The sequence below is a fragment of the Brienomyrus brachyistius genome, chromosome 8 (genome assembly GCF_023856365.1).
Source record: "Brienomyrus brachyistius isolate T26 chromosome 8, BBRACH_0.4, whole genome shotgun sequence".
Lineage (NCBI taxonomy): Eukaryota > Metazoa > Chordata > Actinopteri > Osteoglossiformes > Mormyridae > Brienomyrus > Brienomyrus brachyistius.
The window spans coordinates 16,962,523-16,984,403 of record NC_064540.1 but is presented as its reverse complement, the minus strand read 5'-3'; the positions used below and the strand labels follow the sequence as shown (position 1 = coordinate 16,984,403).

The window sequence follows — 21,881 nt, the reverse complement described above, 5'->3', positions numbered from 1 at the left end:
GAAGCCAAAACCGACGTTTGTACTGAACCGTGAACTTTTTTCACCGTTAGGTATTTACACCACTAGTAGGTTGCACTCCTTTCAACACGAGGGCGAAATTTTGTCTTTAGTGAATAAGTTGTAGTACCATGGGATATTGCTCAGAGACACTAAGAGAGAATATAAGACTAACAGGTTCACTGGCTACAGTTTTGCATAGTTTACCAACTAATCTATGCCCCTTTCCTCACCCATAGCAATGAACTCTGGGTAATGACCAAACGAAGAAAGGTCTCAATATAAAAGGCCAAAATTTAGTTTATCCCAATTAGATACCATGTTCACTCTATATGAGAGGGAGAGATTATCTGAAATCTCAAGGGACGCTGAAACAGAGCCTCTGGTCCTTCAGATTGAGAGGAGGTAGTTGGGTCACCTCATAAGGCATCTGCTCTGGGCCTGTCCCATCGGGCTGAGGCCCTAGGGCAAACACAGGATACGCTTGAGGGATTATACCTCCCCACTATCTTGGGAATGCTTGGGGATCCCCCAGATGGAGCTATAGTCTGTGGCTTTGCAAAAGAAAGTCAGCAGGCTGTCAATGTAACCCATAGCAGAAGAAGCAGCCTGCAGATGGGTGGATGAAACACATTTAATTATGCCAGAGAACAACAGATATAAAAAAAAAAAAAAAAAAAAAAAAAAAAAAAAAAAACATACCAACATACCCTGCTATACATAAAACAACCCCATTATAACAATTTATGTAACAACCACACAAAACCACCAACACACTAGCGGTTAAGAATTTTTTTTTGCTGCCATTTTGTATTCCTTTCAACTAACGAGTAATATAACATACCATTTTGATAAACTCTTGCCAGCACTCTAAGGCGGCAGACTGCAGGTAGAAGACATATTTAGTATCGAATAGCCTCTTATTAGTAGTACGTCCTTCCTTATTGCAAGAATAACCTTTAGCGTTCTCTACAGGCAGGAACGCCTTATTCTTTTTTCTAAAGCTCATCTTTCAAGTACATAAACTACAGCATTTCCATCAAACACTATTTCCTGTGAATGGCCAGCAAAATAAAATCCTGGGAGTGGCACAAAGAAATACACGGCTGGGTGTCGACGTCATTAAATTATCCTGACATCTTTGTTCACATCAATGAATTTCAGCTTGAGCAAAATAAAGTGCAACAAAATAATTACACCACCAAGGAAAAAGCAGGTGCTTCAAAGAATATATTTCTGCCTCTGAAGTCTTGCCAACAGTCAGAAGAGAAAAAAAAAAAAGACTCATCACGACTGCCTTTTTAAATCTCGCTACTTATATATTATATATACACATACTGTGCATACAAACGATAATACATATCTGCATATAGAGATCATTTCAAGTCTTTAAAGAAGTGCAATAATCTTTAATTAAACGTGCAATCCAAGCTTCTAAAGGTAGTGTAAATGATTCATGGTTTGATATCCCTCCTGTATAATCAGCACCTCTGGGGAGCACACACTGCATGCTTCACTGCACGCTTCACTGCACAGCCTGCCTATATTAAAACCTCTTAATTGGTATTGTAGCACAGCCATGGAAACAGGGTAATGGGAAGAAATCGAAACACTATTCACGTTTTAAAAAGACAAAATTTGCTCATTTGGCCAAATCCAATCATTACAGTAAGCAGCATTTTATTTATTAAATGACAACACATCTCCAGAAAAACAAAAATCTATTTTCTTACAAATAACCATTGTTCCACTTTCACAAATAATGAATTATCAGAGAAGATGAGACTCTGTACTTACCTCTGGCTGAGGAAAATGGCAGCAGTCATAAACTAGACTATTTAGCTTAAAGATGTATAATTAAGTGATTCACAGTGACCAGTTTTTCCACGATAAATATTTGCTGCAGCAGCCATCCTTCACTGCATTATTTCGGAAAGCACACCGCCACCACACCACGCTGTTCTTAAGATTCATTAACAACCATAGGAAGCTATAATGTTAAACACTAAGATGCAATATGGGGGTAATTTACAATGAGATGCAAATTATATACATGCGTGTGTTTATTAACACATCAATATCCTTAGAAGGCTTAATGTTACCACTGAAGTACATTTTTTTTCCCTGAACAATTACACCACATAGGAAAATAAACCAACAGTCATCAACACCACACAGGTTCCATTACCATCACAGGTCAAATGGTAAACATGCTTATCTCCCTGCTTCAGGCTGGCCTCAGATCAAATATCCTGTTACAATAAAAGCCTTTTATTGCTGAAGCACCACATCACCCTGCTTCACTAATAGGGCTAATTAAGATTTAAGCTTACTGTAACTGCATGACTGCAGGGATGTCAGTACTGTGCCGGCAGCAGACATTGCAATCTGCACTGCCCACGGCTGGAGACTAATAAAGCCACCCAGCAGGGGCCCTTTTCAGGCCCTCGCCCTGCACTCAAAAGTGAGCGAAGGGAAGAACAAGAGGATCTGCTGGCTGTGTTTGCTCTCAGGGAGACAGACCCCAACAGGAAGTCAGGGCTCCACCCTAGCACCCAGAAGTCTGCCTTAGTACAGAACACTAGCAATTTCTTGAAAACAACAACCCCTGCACCTGCATTCATCTCAGTCCAGCCTCTTATCCCCTTCACGTTTGCAAATGTAATCTCCCTTATGGTCAGCACAGCAAACGCGCGTTACCGGGCAAACAGCACGCTAAAAGCATGCTTTACATATGGGTCCTGCAAGGCTTGTGGCTTTGAGCCAACATCGTCCCAGGCTCATCAACACTGCAACTGCAGTCGACCCACCAGTGAAAGTAGATTGCAAGGGCTTGTTATATAAAAACACACTCGTTAAAAATTTAATTGATAGGCAGCATGCATGGATATAGGATTTGCATTCTATGAAGAGATACTCCGTAAATTTTCCATTGTTTTCCTGTGGTTAGTTTCAAATTTCTTTACCTAAACAAAATGCATAAACTATTATAGTCATCAGGAGCTTCTCCAATATCCAAGAAACCGGTTTTCAGCTTGTTTCAAACAAGTTAAACTCCATTCCTCACCAGAATCTGTGTGCACTGCTACGCTAACAGGAAGACAACGCAGGTGGCATAATGACAAAACCAAAGCGAGGCAAAGCCAGGATACAGACCAGCCCGAAACACACAACTCACAAGCCCATGTCACCAAGCATCCTCCTAAAAAACAATTCACTCAACAAAATGGCAGGCTGTTTAGAAGTGATTCTCAGTTATGGATTTAATCACTTCAAAACATCGTGGGGAGAACAAAACCATTTAAAAACAGTGGTTCATATGTACCACCTCAAAAAGTAGTATACTCTCGCATACCACCACTGACATCATGCTTTCCTGTTAAGAACAATGTCCTGCGTAAGTGTGTTATTTTCACTGCACAGGGGCCAGAGTCTGTTTCAAGTCAGGATGCTGCAGAGTGCTGCTTCAGGCAATTTTATCAGGGCCTTATATTTAGTTTTTAGATGGTTAGGCGTAATTAGAGTACTACAGTGTATGTTCCCATTTTCAAAACTCCTTTTCATAGTTCAGTAGAACAAAGATTGAAGTTGACAATACTTCGGTTTTTGTGAACCCCGTAGTATTTCTACGCTGCAGACATTTTCTGCCATTTATTTTGCAAGATATCGCTGATGTGTCATTCCGTTACAGATCATTATGCAGTTGGTTACAGGCATTGGCGTTCTGTCAGAAGGACAAGTACATGAGTGCAGTGTCAGACCCAATACAGATACTAGTATGCATCCTCAGCCTGCAGGAGCAACATCAGAACTCCAAGACTACACACATTTAGAATGACTGGACTTCTTTTTCCTACATAAACTACTGTATAGGGATGAAACGGTCACTGGTTTCACAGTAAATCATGGTAAAATTCCCGAAAGTTAGCACCAGAATTTCAAATTTTAATTATCATTAAAACCTTGCTTGACTAGCCTCTAAGACGACTAAAGTCTAAAGTGTGATTGCATTGTTCTTTATAAGAATGCTGAGGAATTCTTGACTGAAGATGGCAGAACGTGCAGAAAGAGAAACTGCTGACAAAGTGGCCAACACTTCAAATCCCATGGCCACCACCCACTACTTTATAGCAAATGCAAGTTAAGTTAACTTAGGTCAATGCATGATGTCGACACTTCAGAATGAAGGAAAATATCATGGTTTATCTAATTTGCTAACAGCTAGTCAATAATGCAAACTGAAGCGCTCAGTGTTACTTGCTCTTGTAAAAACACTACACATTGTCAGTGGTGAAACAATATTTTTGCATCAGCGTTATAGCTAGCTGAATGGCCATTTGCTATTAAGGATAAGTTGGGTATGTTTATATTTGCATATCTGTGAAACAGAACACTGTTTAGACCAGTTCATTTCCTTCTGAGTCGATTTTCCAGCATAACTACAATGCAACAGCATTATTTTTATTTGTCTGAAGTTCAGTAAATAGTTGAACTCTTACAAAGTCTTGAGTCAATTATCCTACTTTGCTGTCAGAGGGAATCGAACATTGGGGAAAACTGCCATTTCATTTGCCCTCTTTAGCATTAAACCGATATTCTGACATGACCTACAAATTAACCTATATTATACCAAGACTTTTAGAACACAACATGCACAGGCAGACTCGACTCTTCCCTTTACACTTGATTTACGCCGAATAACTCATCCTTAGCGCCCTCACTCAGAAATTCTTCCTTACAGGCTCATTTAATCCACTGGAGCAATGCACATGAATGTTTAACCAGGTAACTTTTGCATTTAAAAAAAACATATCTGCTCTTAGTGTTTTTGTAGCCCAAGAAAGTAATGTCATGTATAAAAGATCAAGAAGGCTATTGTACTTTAATTCATTTCAAAGGACAGAAGAGATCTAGGCTAGCCCATCACCCTTTTATGCATTTAGCAAGCATAACAGTAACATATCATCTATAACAATAATAATGGCTTTGACCCCTGACTTCTTCCACAGTCGAACTAGTTGCAAGTGTTCCAGCAGGAAAAACTTTATAGTCCTCTGTATTTATGTCAGCCGTTGGGCTCACTGCAATTACCATCACTGTCCAGTTATGACTCATTTGTTTTATGTAAATTTTGCATGTGGTTATTGTGTATACTCAAATGCAACACAGAAGACAGATTGTGTGCATGCGTGTGTGTGTGTGAGAGAGAGAGAGACAGAGAGCAAAAGAGGAGGTAATAATATAAAATAATAATAAATACATTTGCTATTCCCTAGTTAACAGAGTGGGCAGGCATCTGGGAGATGCAGTAATGCAACTATCCCCTTGTCCTCATCTACAGTTACACAGACACCATGCATTTAAAAGACAGGCTGTTTATACGCCCACGTGAAAAAATGCTCAAGACCTCACTGAAGCCATTTAGCATTACATCACAAAGGAAAGGACGACGTTTCAGATCAGAGAGGTCTGGCTTTATAAGGCTGATAAAGGTTGCCATCACATCCTTTTCCAAGACTGAAATCCCAAACCTGCACAACCAGGTGAAAGTTGATGCTGGGGGGGGGGAAAAAAAGTCTGCCTCAATAATTTATTGGTTATCATTTGAATGTTTATACGAACAAAACGTGCAGTGCGCTGCTAATTTTATTTGCGGTTTTCAACATAAAACTTGATTAAATGCTTTCAGTTTGTGCATTAGTACTTTGTAAACATTTTCAGCACATTTTAACAAAGAAATTAGTCAACGTATCAATGCAAATTAATTTTATTCTGCAATTAAAAGGATAATCTTACTATTTGAACTATGGCGCTGACTGATTCACAGGAGTTGTTTGCAACATTTATGTTTACCCCTTTGATACCGGGGTTCACACAACCCATAGAAGGTGGGAGTCTACAGGAGCTTCAAGTATAGCTTATTTTGATATCTGCCAATGTTGACTGGACAGTTAGATATGCAGTAAGATATTTTAAACCCACCTGGAGATCAGGCTTCTTTGCATGGTGATTGGCAAATGTACCATTATCAAAACTACCATTAATGCTCACAACCGACAAGTTTCACATACTGGTGGCGCTGGCTAACAGTATTAATTCAGTCACGTTAGGTGGAAAAAGCATTTCACTGCAACCCAGAGTGGCAAGTTCATTGTTTTGTATGTATTCTTTCACCAGTGGCATTTGTAAATATTGTAAATTTTCATTGTCATTGAGTTGAATTTGACTGATTGTTTAATTTTCAGGTCAAGCAATTCTTAGTAGCTTAATACGGCAGTTAGCTTGCTAAGCTGTGTGTTCATGCTGAGCCAGTAGCTTTGAAACAAAGTCGCAGACACTGCAGCTAATGTTTTTCACTTCATTCTAAAGAGGTCTTTTGATGGAGAGCAGAATTAACATACAAGTAGCTGACTGTCTCCAATAAGAAAAAGATACTTCGCTGTTACACTGCCAACTGTCGACACTGTGCTTCCCTCATTTTTAAAATCATCATCTGCCACTGATGAATATATCAACCTAGGTCACAGTACATCACCATAAAACTAGATCCCAGACTGTGAGATTAGGTGTCCATATTTTTCCCACTATAATCCTGAACACTGAGGTTCCAGAAGACTGTGTGCTCACTCTTCATTCATATTCATCCATAATGTCAACACCATCATGTAATTTACAGACAGCATAGGTTCTGACAACGATGAGGCAGCCTACAGGGAAGAGGTACAGAAGCCGATAAGGTGGTGTGCCACCAACAACCTGAGCAGTAACACAAGGCAAACAAAAAGAGTTATTTATGGATTTCAGAATATAGAGATGCACTGCACATTCAGCCCACAAACATTAGTGTGGTGGCACAGATGCAGGTTCCTTGGAATCCATCTCTCAGGACCGTTTATGGAGTCTCAACATTACCTCACTAGTGAAGAGGGTATAGCAGTGCCTGTACTTCACTTCAATCCAATCGATCTGCATATAGCACCTTTCACAACACAACCAACCCAAGGTACTTACCAACAGTGCCCAACAATGCAATATGTTTACATAAAAGCGAAACTACAGGAAAAACAGAAGCAGAAAAATGCTACAAGACCATGAGGGACAGGAACCTGAAACTCCACAGTACGGAGACAAAAAATAAGAAAACCTTTGGGGGTCCAAGGTCAACTGGCTGCTGATGTTCCCTGGGCAAGCTGCACATTATAAATGTAATGCTTTTATAAATGTAAGGTGCAAACCGGTCAATGTCAAAGTCCATCTGTGAGCCAGACATATTTTAGCTTACCTAAGCATCCATGCTTCCGGATGGCCAAGAACAAAGGTGTATAAACATGTATTTCAGAGCTGAACATGGATGAATGACCTGTGTGATGTTAAGACAGAAACTACATCCCCAAAGCTGAAAAAAACTTCACTGTATCATTCGGCGTCAATTGGCTTTTTTCAGTGAGGCTTGTTCTTTTTCCAGGGATGAGTCTTTCCTTTCATGACATGAACTAAAAGCTAAATCTTCCATAGCCAATTATCCAGTACAGGGCTACAGGAAGCTTGAAGCCTTCCCAGGCAGCACAGGGCAAGACACGCGCACGCACACACACACCTGGAAATTTAGACATATGAATTCACCCAAACAGACTTTTTTTGCAAAAAAAAAAAAAGAAAAACAAAACAAAACCTGCACAGTCATCATACATAAATAGTCACGGCAGAAATTTAACCTCTACATCTCTACTGTGAGGCCACAGTGTTACTCATTGAGCTACCATGTTAACTAGAAATATGAAACCAGTGAGCTAAATGTAAAAATTAACAATTTAGTTGGAACTAGTAATTTCAACATAGTATCAAAACAGTTTTATTACCTCAGGTAAAAGGGACCAATGAGAGATTTAACAGACACTGAAAAGTAAAAAAAAAACTGCAAAATGCCTTTCAGATGGACACACTTGACAATTGCTAAAATAGAGAGACATGACTACCAGACAATCAAACATTTTGTTGTGAAAAGTGCAGAAGTATAAGGTGTCAAATGCTCAGAGACATAGCCAAAGCAAAGTGGGCTGAAACACAGCCACTACTGAATAAGACACACAAGTAGAAACGTCAAGACTGGGTCAAGAAATACCTGAAGACAGATTTTTCAAAGGTTTTATGGACCTATGAAATGAAAGTGACTCTTCGTTGGACGAGCTCATGGCTGAATCACTAATGGACACAGGGCACCAGTTCAAGTCAGGTGCCAGCAACGTGGAGGAAAGAAACTGCTATGCACTGCTATCATTAAGGGATGAACTCGTTTCTGGAAGATGCTTTCTTTAAGCAGTGGTACAGGAAGAAGTCAACAGCATTCAAGAAGGCCATGGTCTTTATGCAGGACAATTATCTATCGCATGCATCCAGGTACTCTAGTGCTTAGCTAGCCAACAAAAACCTCAAACATGATCGAATAATGACCTGGCCCCTTCCACACCTGACGTAAATCCTATTGAAAACTTGTAGGCCCTTCTGAAATGCGAGATTTACTGAAAGAGAGGACAATACCCCTCTTTGAACAGCATGTGTAAGTATGAGGTTGCTGCTTCATTGCTCCATGAATGGAAAGCTCAAGGCAGTTGTTGAAAAAGGGTCCATGAATATTTTCGAAAGGGCAAAAAAGTTCAACAATAAAATTAATGCTGAACAATACAATTTGCCTAATAATTGTGGACACAGTGCATATGGTAATAGACGACAGAGATATTGTTTAATATTTTTGGTGGAATACATCCAAGCAGCATTTTCACTCAAGTTCAAGGGGCCTGCTGACAACCATTATCTCACTTAATTACAGGATTTAAATAGCTTGGCAGTATAATTAGCTTACAAGTTAGGGTTACAGCTGCAGTTATAACAAGCTGGGGATGTTCTTCTGCAATTGGTTTTGATAGTTTGCAACAAACCTAGATGGAAAGAGATATATATTAACCATGCAATCACAATGGTAAATTGATGCATTTGCAATTCTAAATATGCCACATTACGTATTCTTAACTGTTGTCCCTGCTGTCAAATAACAGTATGGGTTCTCTTACCAATTCAACTTAACCGCTTAGGAAAAAATGCTTTAAATTTTGCTCATTATGTGAATGCAATCAGCATTCATCAATTGTACTCATTAATACTGCCACATTAGGTTAAACAATGGAAAAATCATTACAGTACTCCAGCAAACAAGAACAATTAATACCAGCAAAGAGTGAAAAGACCAGAAAATTGAGCATTAAAGGGGCCCTATTATGCTCATTTTCACTGTTAATAATTCAGATTTTTGGGTTCTACTACAATAGATTTACATGGTTCAATGTTCCAAAAACACAATTTTTTCTCATACTGTATATCTCTACTCTCTCCACCTATAACAGACTGTTAGTGATTTAGGGCCTACCCCCAATGAAACCAATGTGCTCTGACCGGTCAGCTTGCCTAACTGGTCAACTTGCTCTACATGTTCTGCCCTGTCTTGGGGTCTGCTGAAAGCTTGCAGGCTGGCAGCCAATAAGGATTGTGTTACAAGGTGACCTCATCATGTCACAGAAGCAAGGGCTGGAATTCCGAAGAGGCGTTTCAGGTAGATTAGAGAATAGTGGTTTCTATGATGAGTGTTACTTCCTTTGGTGTATACTTTGCGTCTTGAGATTTTTCAGACCGTACATAAAGCTGTAAAACTCACTAACGAAAAGGGAAAACCAGAAAAGCATAATAGGGCCCCTTTAATAAACACCCTAAAGCTTTGCAGTTATGTGGAGCGGCGTTGATAAAATTGCCCACAGGTTGTACGCGTGTGTGCCTCTCATATATCTGCAGTAACACATTCGCTATGCCCCACCATCAATGCACATTAATCATAACAAACCCCATTTATGCTGCCATCTGTATTAGAGAGGCAAAAGACTTTAGGTATAGCATTTCTTCTCTCCAACAAGCACAGACCTCAAGAGCAGGGAAAAAAAACCATAAACATATCCAAAGGAAAAGGTGGAACAATGACTGGTCCAAAAGTAAACACCTCGCATCCATATAACGCTGAAAATAATGGACAAACCACAAATACATCAGACACTTAAGACCACCAAAAGAAGAAATCTAGAGCTGAGAGCAAAGCTTTTTTTTTACCTACTTGATGAATTCCCACTCCATTACCAATCTTTATGACACACAAGCAGCAGCCCCAAACAAAGCCCAGTCGGCAAGCAAACAACAGTGAACATATTTGTAGTCAAATGCCATAAAAAAGGGATTATGAAAAGATCATCCAGAAACCTAAACATTAACATCTCCAGGCAACTGCAGAAGTCTGGAAATAAAAACCCTGAATGTGACAGCACTTGTGTCGCACAACGTCTTCCATCCATTTGCATGAACCCTATTCCTAGCGGCATGACTATAACAGCATGAGTATGTTTAATTTATTAGGGATAAAAAATCTCAAAAGAAAAAACTGTGTGCGAAAACATCTATTCATAAATAAAATAGTGTAGCAACACAGTGACATCAAGAGAACACAAAATGATCTTGTCAATAATTTCCACAATGCAAACAATCATATGGTAAAACCATATAAAACCACTGCATCTGCTGTTCTCTACTTTAATAAAAAAAAGAAAATCCTCGTCATGACTAGTTGCACTAAGTAAATGTTGTTTTTTTTAAAAAAAAATAGTAGTCTGTCTTCTTTTGAAAGACCCCGGTGTCTTGAAATGAACACACAGTCTTTTTCAAACAATAACTGTTTTGATTTTAAGGGAGTAAATCTACAAGATTACTAGCCCTTTGTGTTCTCAGTCAAGTGTTGACAAACTTAATGTAACAGTGTAGCACTTAAATCAATAGCACACTCATTAAAATTCCTCTTCATCTTAATTAAAAACCCCAGAAAGTGACAAACTCCTGAGAAGAAAAATGCCGAACACACCAAATTTAATAAAAATGGTGCTAGACAGTATATAAGATTTACAAACCAATACAAGCAAAAATGTATACAATTAAAACTCACACGTAAAACTATCGCTATGTAATCTCTTCAAACATGACTTAACAAGTAAAAAGTGATGACAGTAATTTTATTCATGTCCCCATTAAAGACATGTTAATGACCTTGCACAAATAAATATGGTCATTAATACTAAACGTTATATAAATCAAATCTGCTTCCTTTGTCATCATCACAAGTTGGTTCATATTATCAAAACCTTGTCTAGTATGCAAGAACACACCACCAGCTTTTCACAAAAAAAAAACACTTAGTGTATATATGACTCATAAGATCAGCAAACAAATTTTCAAAAATGCATGAACTAAATCATACATAATCTCCAAACTGTGTGAATGAACTGGAAACACACACAATGCAGGTTTCCTCTATGTTCTGAGCAGGTTTGTCAGCAGGTTTTCGCCAGATACATAATGATACCCAGTGTAGGTGAAATGGTGTCTGCGTGCGCACTGGTCTGGAACATGGACTGGTCACAATGTACCATCTCACTTTCTGTACTTCCTGGGAGAGTCACCAGGCTTATTGTGACTGATCTGAATAAGCTGTTCCGGAGAAGACTATCAAATGTTTCCTTATTTTAGGTGAGAGGATTGCCAAGTTCATAACATGGAGAACCACTGTACTGCTACAGAGTGCTATTATAAACACATTTACAATATAACTAAACTGATCTCGTGAACTGATATTGACATTTCATAATTTTTAGGATTTAACTTGTCCCCTGTAAATGAATGCTCCAGTTGTCATCTTGTGGATCAATTAAATCTGACAGCATGCAATGGTAAGGTTTATAATATAGGTGCCCAAAAATATGAATACTGTTAAATTTGATTACTTACAAATGTGTGTACATGGAGAACATGAAAACCTGAGGCATTCCTAAAACCGCTGTGCTTTTGGAAAATGTAAAAAATATTAATTTGCAATTTAATGCCGGATACAAATGTTAAAATCACTATTATAAATAGATGCCCATCTCAACAATGCACTTTCCTGAAATACCCGGCCTAAAAAGCATTTCTGGCATTCCACCCTCCCAACTGGCATCCACCATTGGTTTTGATTTAATTCTGATAATCCCATTGACATATATCGTAATTGCACTTATTCTATTGTATATATGTTTATATTTATCTTATTGTATATATGTGTACTTATGTGTATATTTAGATTTGTGTGGCTCTTGCATGGTTGTTAAACCCACTGTATGTAACCAGACACACATAGGCACCAATAACGAATAACCACCGATCATTTGTCCAGGATTTTCCGCCCCCAAAATGAACAAAGCAGCAAGCAGATTAGCATAAAATAAAATAATAATCAATAAAACAAAAAAACAAATCATTTTAAATCTTAGGGAAAAAACTATGTACGTGAACAGAAAGTTGGATAAAATCATGTTTAGAAAGGAATGCCAACTACAACAATTGCTAAGAAGCAAACAGAGAAACCTAAAATGTGACACCGCCACCACATTAACCCAGCCAATCCTCATAACATTACTTCTGACTTTGTGTTCAACTAAATATACTTTGCACACAGAAGCCTTGGGCTACAATCGAGGCCTTGGAACATCTCCACCTAAGCTGCATAAATACAGACATGACATACTTCATACCTTCTCGAAAGGTCAAATTATCAGAAGTCACCAAAACCATTCTTCAAAATAAACAATACAGACCTCCAAGTGACCAACACAAAAGCTCTAATATTAAGAATCCGTTCAATATGTTAGACACACCAGTGTACACCATGTACCTTTCTAAAGCACTTAAAGACGATAAAATTGCTGGTTCATTCTTATTGTTTATTGTTTTCATTGTTAAAGTACCAATGGCGGACATTTAACCATGTCTAACCTCCTGCATGTTATAATCAATACATCTAAAGGGAACAGTGAACACGTAATCATGAGAAAAATGTATAAACTCGACTATTAAACATCAATCTGTGACTTCAAAACCAGACCTGATTTCATAGTAGTTACTTAAAATTCTAACAAGCAAAAGCACAACTTTTGCAAGAACAACACTGACAACGTTTCATTTGCAAATCAAATCTTCTCAAACACCTTCAAACGTAATCTCACAGGTAACGTGAATGACTTCTCATTTGAAGTAGCCACTTAGTTTATCCTCTAGTTTGTTATCCAGAAAAGTAGATAAGGAGTGCTTGTTAACTAATATTATCTTTCAGTTTTTAAATCCATAGTTAAAAACTTTGTCCTTAACCAACTTCCGATATTGGATCGTGATGTTGAGTTTCACATATTTTAGGAGTTTGTATTGGCTAGGTAGGTAGCCTGTGAGTGATAAACAATAGTCTGAAATAATTTAAGTCATAGTTACCAAGCCGACTAATGTTTGCATATTTTATGATAAAAATAGCAGTCAGGTAGCGGTGCCGATAGAACATGGCTACCTTTATTTTGGCCCTCTTCGAGGTTACCGGCGTTATTATTATAATAAACACTCGTGCCTGAAAGCTAAGTAGCTATGGAGTAAAACGAGATATGCACAACTTACAACACAATTGTCAAATGTTAGTATTTAGTTATATAAACACGTCGACTACCGAAATACTTCTAATTTAAGACTTACCTTTTCTGTTGTGTTACCACATCTGTGCTTTTGATATAAATCTGCAACAAAGCAGAGCCAGAGAGCACAAAAAGGCAGGGAAGTAGCTAGCTAGCTAACACAGTAGCCGAGACTATGCTGAGCTAGCTAGCTAGTTAAAGGGAGGGGTATGTGTGCCACTTTTTTTTTTTTAATAAATGTTAGCGACCACTCATGAAATCGTATTTTACTTATATGTAACTATATGTGTAGAGAGAGACGTTAGCTATCCGTAAATATCAATGTCATCAATGTCGGTATTTTTCGTTCTCTCACCTTAATCTTTAGGCACCTCCTCTTAGAGACGAATGGTGAAAAATATAAAGTTCCACCCACTTTCCAGTATTCTGGGCTCCAATTGGCCGCTCATGTGGCATAGGGTTGGATTGTCAACCAATGGGGTCAAGAGGTCGTGATTTAAAAACAAGAGTGAGCTGACTGAATGATTTTAAGTGGCAGCGGCTTTTACTCAGTTATGTTAGCTCCGTATTTTTAAAATCGTAACCTACTAACACAAATATTTATAATGTGTGTGGAGTTGGAGTGTTCTCTGTGTGTTTGAGTGGGATCTCCCTAGGCATCGTGATTTTCTAACACAATCTAGAAATATTAAATTAAATGTGAAATAACTGTTGGAGGGGCGGCATGGTGGTGCAGTGGTTAGCACTGTTGCCTAATTGGAGTTGCTAAATTGCCCATAGGTGTGTGTGTGTGTGTGTGAGAGAGAGAGAGTGAATGGTGTGTGAGTGTGCCCTATGATGGGCTGGCCCCCCGTCCTGGGTCCTTGCCTCGTGCCCATTGCTTCCAAGATAGGCTCCGGAACCCTGGATAAGCGGTTTGGAAAATGGAGGGATGGAATAACTGTTGGACCCCAATAAACTGATGTAAGCTCCAATGCTGTACCTGTGTTATAAAAGACATGAGCTTCTCTCATGTAGGGTGGTATTAAACAGCTGGTCCCTCTTTCTGAGGTAACATTTCGTATCCCACCAGCATGTCCTGGGGCTGCCCTGGGGACATTTAGAGGTATGTTCCAAAGATACTTATGACATGCCACCACTGACTCAGTCTGAAGGAACAGTTTCTCTGTTTCGAGCTCCATCGAGAACTGTGAGCTTCACACCCTGTCGTGGAGAGTGAGGCTCATTTTTGCAGCATATACTTCTTCTTATGGTCCCATTCTAAAATTAGGGGTTACCAACACCATAGCCATGTGTTCAGTCATATCGTTCAATATGCTGTGTACATAGATTATGCATAAGTCCAGTAACATCCAAGTAAAGAGCTTGTGTTTAGATCAGGGAAAAGAACTTGGTGAAAGTCAGTTACAGATGATCTATGTTGAGATAAGGAGGGAGAAGGGTCACACCTATGACCATATAGAAAATCAGAGCAAAAGACTGAACCAATAAGTGGGGCAAAGGACATAGTAGATGTCAGACTGTGACATTGCAGTTTAAAATGGTGAAAATCGACCCTGCTCGGAATGTTGGCGTGCAAATACTGGATATTTCAGGATCAGAGGTAGATAAAAGACAGCTAAGACTGAAAACTGCTTTATAAGCAGGGACAATGTAAACTAGAGCAGTACGATTTAAGTTGATAAGAAGGAAATGGAAACAATAGCCATACCAGAGTTCCCGATCAATAACAGAAGAGCATTGTGAGTAATTACATTACAGAGAAAAATATTCTGCATTAGAATACTTTTTTCAAAGTATGAAAAAATAAGCTATTTACAGAATTGAAATTTAATGAAACTGGGAATATAGACAGTAAGTCGGAACACATCTGATATATACATTTGGTGATGGACGTTCATCAGTGTATGATACAGGCTGTAGTATTGACTACTAACCTTTGAAGCACTATTAGTCGGGTAACACCTTTGTAGTATTCAACAAGTAACTAGCCCTCCAACATAAATTTCCTTGTCATTTTTTCTTTTTTTTAAATTAATTATTAGTAAGTCTCAGTTTGTTGGACATTAGTCCCAGAGACACTTACTGAGCCCAGATGTATTTAACTATGAAACTTTCTTTACATATGTGCGAAACAGACAGTGAGAAAGAACTCCAATATTCAGGATCTGGACAATGCCTAAAAAAAGTGCCAATCACGGGCTTGTTTGTCTGTATCTGCTTGTAAGGTCTCGCATGTAATTGTGGTCTTTTGTGTGATGGTGTCTTTGTCCTTGTTTTTATGTTCATTTATGTTTGTTTTTGTTGCCTTGCTGCAAAACCAATGGCACCTTCAATGACCTGAAGCTCCGGCTGTTGGTAAGGATTCCGAACAAAATGTCCCTTTTTAAGCTCTAGGGATGGTGAGATTATGGATGGTGGACAAATTAACACCTATGATCCATTGTACAAGTAAGACGATTAAAATTAAAAGGTGTCTGAAACAAACCCATCTTCCAAAAATGCTTTAGCTGATACAGCGCCTTCTAGAAAGCTTGAGTCCATCCCAGGAAGCACAGAGCAGGGGAACACCTGGGAAAGCATGCCAGTCCGTCATGGGGCAGGCACACACACACACACACACACACACGCACATGCCGGGTATACCTATCCTTAAGGGGCCCGCTCATTCACTTCTATGGGAACCTTAACCCCCACCCTGCTCTAACCATAACCATAACTAACCAAGCAAAATACAAGAGTTTTTACATTTTTAGTTTTTTCATAGCAGTCACTAATTTTTATAATATACAGTTTTCCCTTATGGGGACCAAGAAACCGGTCCCCATAAAGGAAAACAAATGGATGCATGCACGCATCATACTGCATACACACACACACACACACACACAATAAGCAATGGAGTCATGGAGGTGTCTATCCACCAAGCCAAAAAATTTTTAATCTTTTATAAGACCCCCCGCGACCCAGTAGGATAAGCGGTTTGGAAAATAGCTGGATGGATGGATAATTCTTTCTGTCACTATTGATATAAGTGAACTCAGTCCATCCATCCATCCATCCATCCATCCATCCTGGAAGCAATGGACATGAGGCAGGGAACAACCCAGGATGGGGGGCCAGCCCATCACAGGGCACACTCACACACACACTCCTACAAGCATTGTAGAAACTCCAATTAGCCTTAGCATGTTTTTGGACTGTGAGGGGAAACCGGAGTACCTGGAGGAAACCCCACGACGACATGGGGAGAACATGCAAACTCCACACACACATGTGAGCCAGGCGGAGACTCGAACCCAGGTCCCAGAGGTGTGAGGCAACAGTGCTAACCACTGCACCACCATTCCACCCCTGAACTCAGGCCACTAGCCTATATTGTATTGATTTAAAACTGATAAATGCATTAACCAAGTAGAATTTATAAATTAATTCATAATTTTATTTTACAACTACAACTGCTTGCCTTTTGATTTGAGTTTTAACTGGTTAAATTATACAATGGAAGCAATATTCCCAGCATTAATTATTTTTCTTGTAAGGTGGTACCAGGCTCACAAGCAACTGCCTTTTTGACTTTCGGGTACTGACAAAGAACATTTGCTGTCAAACCCACAATAGCGTTTTTCCACCGCATGGGCCAAAGCACTATTAAAATACATATTTTAATGTTCCCTGAATTCCCTGTCGAAGCGCAATTTGTTAAATGCACCTGTAATACTACAACTGGACAACAGATGTCAGCAACGACTCTTAAACCCATGAAACAGGAATCAAATAGTCACTGCGTATTCCACCTGCATAGAAAATAATGGATATGAGGCATATAAGTTAATTTCACAAATTGACTACTAGTTTCATAAGTACCGAAGTGCATGATCTTTAAGTTTACTGTCCATTGACTACAAGCTGAAATTTAGGATGTCCAATGTTCCACCTGCGTAGAAAAATAATGGACATGTTCGGTTAAACCATTTTTTTACAGTGGCAATGGACCCTGCATGTGCTTGTGATTTCGTTTAAGTATCTAACACATTGAAATGGAGTTTCAAAGTGTTGTGCGTCTTGAGAAATAAGAGAAATTCCTTGTTTTTCCATTTGGGACTTATATTTAGAAACGTCGCGGACTGTCAAGTCAAGCAAACGCGTTAATTCACACCTGGAGCTGCAACGTTTTAATTTTCACAATTTATTGGATGTAGTAATTGAATAACCAAGGTGTGCGCGTAATTTCACAACACACACGAATTTGTGAATGTGGAGTTTCCTTGTTAGTGTAATTTTTCCATAAATACAGAGAAGATCTGTGAATGTCTGGTGAATATCAGACCCACTTCTAAGTTTACTCTGGTAGCAACTTACATAGGTAATGTTGTTTGCACGTAAAATAGTGTTTATATGACAGGCAGAAATACCTGGCAGAAAGCTGTACAATCTACCGGGAAAGCCCCTACCTGTATAACTTATGACACAAATTCAAAAACTACTCAGTACACACGTAAAGCATTCTTTTCACATTTTATTTCCCCCAGTTGAAACAGGAGCAGGAAATATTGCCCACATAAACAGCACACCGGCAGTGGTCATCATTATATAACGAAGTAAACGATGCCCAACAGAGGAATAACAGAGTTCAACACTAACACTAACTATCATAATTGCATGTTTCAGTACGCTTTCAGAGCTTAAATATATAGGCGAACCGCCATCGTCGTCTGGGAGAAGAATTTTAAACAGTAACCAGTTTACACATTTTAGGGATTTTTCATGTTTTCCTTTTTTAACCCGATAACGCAATATGACTCGGTGTAAATACAATTAGTTCCAAGTAAAAGTGAAAACTATTAACACACATTTTCGATTATATCCATATAGTAGGGGAAAAAAACTATGAGGAGAAAATACTGTATTTATCGATAATTTCGATCTGTCCAACCATGGGCGTAAATTATGGGGCATGGGGGGATTGCAACCCCCAACACCCCCAATCAAAAGCAGGCAATTCCCCTGGAGCACCCTAAATGGGTGGAGACTTATTACTTGTTGCTCATTCTGTTTATACATAGAAAGTGGTTTTATCATTAGAATCAAAGGATGAAAAATGAAACGATGTATAAATAAACATGCATAAAAGTGGTGTGCTAGGATGCTGTGGACATTTGGGAGGGTTAGGTGGGCACCGATGTTCGAATTGCCCAATGGTTAAAATTGTGGACTGGGGGTGGGCAGCAGTCCTTCTGCCTACTTATAGCCATGTCTGTGTTTGCAAGTTAAATATTCTTTAGGTAGAAATTTCAGGTCCAGAAAATAAAAACTCAGACCAAGATATTGTTTCAACCAACCCGATTCATAGTCACATGTACTCAAATGGTTGGTTGAAACAAAATCTTGGTCTGGATTTTTACGTTCTGGACCTGAAATCCATCTCTGTCGGTATTTGTTTAATATGCTAACTAGCTAAATTGCTGTTACAAAATTAAGAATACAATCATACGGATAACTTAAAAGCAACATGCTTCTACAAGAAAAAAACAATAACAAGAGAGGCAAGGGAAAGAAATCTGACGGGGTCAGTATAGGAGGCAAAAAGGCTTGGAAGCTGCTTGGTTGCTGAGATGTCTGAGGATTTTGCTACAGAGCAAGCAAGTTTATTGATTCACAGTTAGGAATGTCAAGGACTAAAATGTTAAGAAACCAACCCAGAGTGATACATATACCAAATATAAATGATGTTCAGTAAGCCAGATCATAAAATAGGCACACATTAGGAGCTCTGATTAATCAGACGGAGAGCCAGTAGTTCAGCAATTAGTGGGGTCAATACCTGACAAACTGTTTAATTCAAAGAAGGTCCTTATGCCTCCCTAAGGTAAACAAAGGGATATGCTTTTTCTTTTTCTCTGATTCAAGGGGGCATGAAACCAAGCAATTAAGAGAAGCCTGAATATATTCTTACAAAACACCAGGAATCCACGGTGAAAAACAGTGAGCAGTTCTCCGTTACACTGCACAGGTGCCCAATCTTTTTTGCAGTGAGAGCTACTTTTGTGAAGGAAATACTCTGGCGAGCTACCGATTCACAACAGTATATTTTGCTGCCAACCTAGGGGGGTGGGTGGGGGGGTTCCCCTTGGTACATTTTGCAGACCGCAATCGATCGGTTGGCCACCAGTGAAATAAAGCATTATCCATTAATCATCTCGTGATCGACCTTGAAACATGCGGTCGATCACGATTGGCGGGTTGGGCACCCCTGCCTTAGACTTGAATCAATATCAGAATCAGCTTTATTTCGCCATGTTCACACATATATAGAATATGTATCTAGCTGTAGGTGGCTCTCTTACACACAGTTAAGACAAGACAAGACAGTAGGCAGATACAGTTTGGTTGATATATACAAGGCTGATGTGTTGTTGATAAATAAAAAGTGCATGAGTGCATGACTACTGGAATAAATGTCATATGTACAAAACAATACAATGAGTAATGAGTTATTCGCAACATTGAAGTAGCTTGATAAGAGAGGGTGACAGTACAACTGGCACAGCTGTCCATAAGGGTGATGACTTGTGGGAAGCAACTGTTCTTGCGCCTGTTTGTTTTGGCACATTGTAGTGACATGCAGGGCTTGCTGGAGGGGTATGTGTGGTCTGTGATGATTTCCTTGCCCCTTTCCTGACTCGCCATGACAGGTCCTGGAGGGTGGGCAGGTTAAAACTGGTGATCTTTCCCGAAGGCCTAACTATTTGTTGTAGCCTGTTCTTGTCTCTGTTGCTGCTTGATTTGAACTATGACGGACGAGCGGAGAACAGACTTGATGATTGTTGTGTAGAAATGGATAAGTAGCTCCTATACCAGGTTGAACTTGGCACCAGGTTGATCAAGGTATTGCAGGACGTAGTATCGTCCCATGTTGATTGCATCATCCACTAACCTGTTTGCTTGGTAGGCAAACTGGGTCCAGTAGGGGGCCTTGATGTCCTTCAAATGGGTCTTTCCAATGTTTTCATGTCCACAGATGTCAGAGCGACAGGCTTGTAGTCCTTTTACGTAGAACTTTTTGGGAATATCTGTAATCATGGAATGATTGAAGCAGAAGGGAACTTTGCACAGTTCTAGAAGATTTGAGCATAGTTGGGAGCCAGTAAATCAGCACAGGGTTTCAGACAGGAGAGTTAGATGCCATCTGGACCTGGTGCTTTCCTGGTCTTTTGTCTCTGGCAGAACTGGCACGTGTCCACTTCAAATTTCAGAGCTGGTTGAGAGGCCTGTGGGGTGGGTGAGTGGGCAGTTGTCAGTTTTGTATTGGGTGACTTGTAGCAGGAGGGAGGTGTGGGTCTCGGTTTATCAAACCTGCAGAAAAACACATTCAGGTTGTCTGCCAGCTGATGGATCTCTGCAGTGTGGAGGATGGTGTGCCGTGGATCTTAATTTCTGGCAGACCTTTCCACACTGATGCGAGACTGTTAGCTGAAAATTAGCGTCTTCTGATTTCCTTTGTCAGAGTTTTTCTGCTACGGCAAGGGGGCATGGTGCCGGCAGTAAAGAGGTGGAGGACGATCCACTTGCGGATCAGAGACTAAGGGCGGCTATATTCTTTATATGCAACACGATGCTTACTTAATGCAAGCAGTGTGCTGACTATACTTGCAGAGAGCAGGGAAAACACAAAAGGGTCTAACATGAAAACAAAGGAGGGACCAGGAAGGCCAGCAACACCTGCTGGCCAAAGGGGGAAGAGACATGAAGGGGAGGGTCAGACAAGTACAGACCCTGACAGTTCCTTGCCTGCATGAAAGAGGTTTTGTCCCCATTCCTGAAGGCCACTCCCTTGGTTTGCTGACACTCATTTAGGTCAGCAGTTAAACCTTCAAAAACACTGCAGTCAGTATAATCAAAGCAGGGTTGTAGCTTTGCCTCCTAACACTGTTGGTCACAAGATTATCAGATTTTTAGTTTGTGCATGGAGGTCATCAGAAGATCAAACAGTGATCAGGTAGTCCCCAGCTGCCCCAGGAACAGCACGATAGGCATCTGTAATAACATTGTGTGATAATAATCCAATGTGTTACTGTTTCTGGTGGGGACTTAAAACTGATATTCAGTACAACATTTTTTTTTTTTTTTTTTGTGAAAACAATTTTGGTAAAATAAACTAAAAAGGCAAAGTGTTTACACACTCCTGAAAGTTTAGTGTGTAATTTTAATTTACCAATTTACCAGGGAATATAATTAAATGAATCATGTGGTTTTGGACTGTGGGGGGAAATGGGAATATCCATAAGAGTTGGAGATTTCCTTGCCACTGTC

At 39.5% G+C, this 21,881-nt stretch overlaps 1 protein-coding gene across 4 annotated transcripts in view; it reads right to left on the bottom strand.

Annotated features, from left to right (window-relative positions):
* Positions 1-13,974, bottom strand: part of LOC125747797 (arginine-glutamic acid dipeptide repeats protein-like) — a 111,590-nt gene extending 97,616 nt beyond the window's left edge. For 3 of the 4 annotated variants that reach the window (XM_049023296.1, XM_049023302.1, XM_049023301.1), the window contains exon 1: positions 13,630-13,915. The gene's annotated coding sequence lies outside the window, so the exon portion shown is untranslated. The other variant, XM_049023300.1, reaches the window with a different exon arrangement.
* Between the last annotated feature and the right edge of the window lie 7,907 nt (positions 13,975-21,881).